Raw genomic sequence first — 4,791 nt, 5'->3', positions numbered from 1 at the left:
ACAATTATGATTGTATCGGATCGGTGGCGACACCAGCTCGTACGCATTGGCCTTTATTTGCAGAAGTGTTTACTATCTGTAACTCATACCGTGCATAGCTTAGGGCAACAAAAAAAAGTTGTATGTTTCTGGTCACCCGACCCTACCTAGTTTTTTCCCGCCGACCCTAGACTTGTTATTGCAATTGTTAAAAAAACTGAAAAAAAGCGTCAAAACGAAAGTAACAGACGGCAGACGACACAAGGGGGATAACCCCGCATCCCTTTTGTCTCATTTGTATTGTAATGTATTGTCTTTCTCTTTGTACAGTAAGTCCAGTCTCTTTGCGTCACTTTATAGTTATTTTCTACCCTGACCAAAACAAAAAAATCCCTACCCACCTACCCTATTTTTTGTAGCCATGTTACCAGAAACATACAACTTTTTTTTTTGCCTTACACATTTATGTTGATGCTGCACTATCATCCCATGATCTCTCTCTCTCTCTCTCTCTCTCTCTCTCTCTCTCTCTCTCTCTCTCTCTCTCTCTCTCTCTCTCTCTCTCTCTCTCTCTCTCTCTCTCTCTCTCTCTCTTTCTTTGATTCTAACTGACTTTACTTTTTTAAACGATTTACAGAAAAATTGTTACCCAAGGTTGGGAATTCGTTTTGACAATTGCGGCCGTTGAGATACATTTTCTTGTGTGCATTGTTGATTGGCCTATTTCAAACGAGAAACGTTGTTTCATTTCATTTCATTTTCATTTTATTTTATCTATTATTATTTATAAAGGAACTCATATACATATGTAACCATATGTTGTTTAATTGTTCTTGTTATTCAAGGACCGGATGAAATAAAGCAGGAGGCCCAGGGGCGGACGAGGGGGGGGGGGCACAGGGGGCACGTGCCCCCCCCCCCCCCCGCCCGAAAAAAAAAGAAAAAAAAAGAAGAAGAAAAAAAAAGATTTTTCTATGCTGATTCTATGACCATTTCTAAGTTCAAATGGCACCAGATGGCACCATTTTGCTTCTTTGGGCAAAAAAAATTTCCGGGGGGGCATGCCTCCGGACCCCCCTAGCAAATTCGGGCGCTTCGCGCCCATCACATTCACTTTCGATTCAAAGTGCACCCCCCCTTACAAAGCAACAGATCCGCCCCTGAGGCCTACATGTGCGAATTGTGCACGCTTATTCTGTAACCATTGCAAAACGAAATAAACTTAAAATGTAGTCATGTTCAAATTCTCTGTGCGTGCGTGTGTGTGTGTGTGTGTGTGTGTGTGTGTGTGTGTGTCCCTGATGACCAGTTGTTTGTTTTGTTTTATTCCCGGGCGGGGGAGGGAGGGTGGTAATGTCCGTCTATCTCCTAAAACACCACCTTTGTAGCACTGTAATTCGCATAGAACACCATTCTCCTGTCGGTAAAATTCATTTTTCTCCAGAACACCATGGCATTGCCGGTGTCACGAACTGAAAACTCTGAACAATCCTTCTCATCTGCGGTCAATGCGCATGCGCTAACATGGGGAGATTAATCGGGTCGTGAACAACTTGAGTCAACAACCTAACCCTTACCCTTACCCTAACCCTTACCCTAATCCTAACTCTAATCCTAACCCTAACCCAAACCTTAACCCATGGTTAAGTTCGGTCAAAGGGTCGCATTTTTTAAGTCCAAGATTGGCGCATGCGCATTGACCGCAATGACTGAGAAGGATTGTTCAGCAGAGGTTTCAGTTCGTGACACCGGCTAGCAGTGTAACTCACCTAGAATACCACTTTACTTAGAAAATCCATCTATCTCTAGAACACCCTATTTCTAGCCTGTAGAACATCACTTTCCTAGTAACGCTAAAATCCATCTATGTCTAGAAAACCACATTTTTAGCAATGTAATTCGCAAAGAAGACCAATTTCCTGTCGGTAAAATGCATCTCTCTCTGGTAGAACACCGCATCCCTAGATGTGTAACTCGCATAGAACATCACTCTCCTGGTGGTAAAATCCATCTCTCTAGAACACCACATTTTTAGCAACGTAGGGGAAGGGCCCCTAATATTGACCACTTTTTATATTTAGTCAAGTTTTGACTAAATATTTTAACATCGAGGGGGAATCGAAACGAGGGTATGGTGTATGTGCGTGTGTCTGTGTGTGTGTCTGTGTGTGTGTCTGTGTGTGTGTGTAGAGCGATTCAGACTAAACTACTGGACCGATCTTTATGAAATTTGACATGAGAGTTCCTGGGAATGAAATCCCCGAACGTTTTTTTCATTTTTTTGATAAATGTCTTTGATGACGTCATATCCGGCTTTTCGTGAAAGTTGAGGCGGCACTGTCACGCCCTCATTTTTCAACCAAATTGGTTGAAATTTTGGTCAAGTAATCTTCGACGAAGCCCGGACTTCGGTATTGCATTTCAGCTTGGTGGCTTAAAAATTAATTAATGACTTTGGTCATTAAAAATCTGAAAATTGTAAAAAAAATTAAAAATTTATAAAACGATCCAAATTTACGTTTATCTTATTCTACATCATTTGCTGATTCCAAAAACATATAAATATGTTATATTCGGATTAAAAACAAGCTCTGAAAATTAAATATATATAAATTATTATCAAAATTAAATTGTCCAAATCAATTTAAAAACACTTTCATCTTATTCCTTGTCGGTTTCTGATTCCAAAAACATATAGATATGATATGTTTGGATTAAAAACACGCTCAGAAAGTTAAAACAAAGAGAGGTACAGAAAAGCGTGCTATCCTTCTTAGTGCAACTACTACCCCGCTCTTCTTGTCAATTTCACTGCCTTTGCCACGAGCGGTGGACTGACGATGCTACGAGTATACGGTCTTGCTGAAAAATGGCATTGCGTTCAGTTTCATTCTGTGAGTTCGACAGCTACTTGACTAAATATTGTATTTTCGCCTTACGCGACTTGTTGTTTATTGCTGATAACTAGCTTGTTTTCGTGCAAAGAAGTTTCATTTTGTGTTTGGTAGTCCTTCTTTCTTAGGTGAACCGTTAGGCCTAATTAGAGTAAAATAGCTTTGATACACATTCAGCAAAAATTAAATACAGAAAAAATCACAAAGGGTCCATATTAGGAGCCTGGGCGCCTAATATGGACCAGTGAAGCGGCCTTCACGAATCACTGTAAAAAGCCCCCTATATTTCAAAATAACATGATACAACTTAGTGTACAAGTCAGCCTAATTAAAATATGCTCTAGATTTATCTGTTTCGGGTTGATGAGAGCATTATTTGAAGCACACCAGGAAACTAAAGAAGCTTATCAAAAACAGAGTGAAAATAAGTGAAATTATCAACTTCCACAAAAAGAAGACTTTTCGTTGCATTTTTTTTAAATCTTGAGGGCTAGTTATAGGTTATTACCAGCAAGCTTCTTAATGAATTAATGAAAATAGCCTTTAGCTTTTATTTTCTTCGATTTGTTGAAGGTGGTCCATATTAGGGGACTCGCACATACTTTGAGATTTTGCTATTATGTTTTGTTTGCAGTAGAAACTCGGGGTCAACACTGCTAAAATGTAACAAATACGGTTTTAGCTGTCATATATAGCCATTTCTGTTTGATAAAAGCTTTGGCTGTAGACAGAAACGAGTCCGTTTTAGGCGGCAACTTTAGAGTGAACGCTGCCAAAAGTGAAAAAAGAGAAAAAGCCTAACGGTTTTGAGATTTGTGTTTCTGCAACTGTTTTGACATGTGCAAGTTATCAAAAGAGGGTGAATACAGCGAATAAAACTTTTTTGAGCGCTCTAGCGCCGTTAGTTGGTGGTGGTCCATATTACTGAGGAGCCGGTCCATATTAGGAGCGGCCTTCCCCTAACTCGCATTGGACATCACCGCTGTCCTAGCGGTAAAAGACCATCTTAAACAGTACCACATTCCCAGCAGTGTAACACGCATAGAACATTAGGCTACTCTCCTATCACAGAAAAATTCCACAGAGAACACCTCGTTTCTAGCAGTGTATCTCGCCTTCAACACCACTTTCATAAAAGCTTCCGACTGAGTGGTCTAGTGGTTCACCTCTCCTATAAAATTAATTTATCCCTAAAACTGACACCCCATTCCTAGCAATGTTCCTCACCTAATTCCAGAACACAGGCAGGGCAACAGCCACAGAAGCCAGCACCAGGCATGGAGACGTAGGGAGGGTGGCAAACGGGTGGGGCACAGTCAACCACCCAGCATATGTTGGGTGCACACCCGGAGTCCAGCGAAAAAGCTGCCCCATGTGTACTAGGACTAGAGGTGGCGATGAGAAGGTAAAGAAAGAGTCCAGACAAAGGTCCCGATAAAGTGGTAGTCTTGAATTTCATGGTGTTCGACGGTGTGGTGAAAGCTGAAAAGATTAGCAAAATGACTTGGGGGAAAAAAAGTGGTATATGGTTCATCAGTAGTAGAATTTGGAGCACCTTATCTTCCAAAGCCTTGTAAGGTCGCGTGTCAAGTGCCGGTGTGTGTGTGCGTGCGTGCGTGCGTGCGTGCGTGCGTGCTTTAGTAGCCTACATGCGTGACTGACACCGTGTCCATATAACTTCAGTCATGATAAGCCTTGTAATTCCGAAACTGAATGATACAGAATACAATTATTTTTTAATCTGTTATGAACATTTCAATTTTAGATCAAATGTTTTGAATTAATAATAAATAAATAAATTGATCAATTCGTCAAACTCAAGTAAACGTCGATGAGCTAATAAATTATTTCGGTAAAAGTCAATTTGGCAACATTCGCTTTCCATACATGTACCCTTCTTCCGGGGGAAGTAATTATT

General features: G+C 40.6%; 1 long non-coding RNA gene across 1 annotated transcript; it reads left to right on the top strand.

Moving 5' to 3' along the window:
• LOC138964896 (uncharacterized) lies at positions 1-1,211 on the top strand. Its single transcript, XR_011455239.1, has 2 exons — positions 1-847; positions 1,145-1,211. It is a non-coding gene; the product is annotated as an uncharacterized lncRNA (long non-coding RNA).
• Positions 1,212-4,791: the final 3,580 nt, after the last annotated feature.

Source organism: Littorina saxatilis, linkage group LG4, assembly GCF_037325665.1.
Source record: "Littorina saxatilis isolate snail1 linkage group LG4, US_GU_Lsax_2.0, whole genome shotgun sequence".
NCBI classification, from domain to species: domain Eukaryota; kingdom Metazoa; phylum Mollusca; class Gastropoda; order Littorinimorpha; family Littorinidae; genus Littorina; species Littorina saxatilis.
Note: the sequence above shows the minus strand (reverse complement) of the source record. Positions and strands in the feature narration are given on the sequence as shown.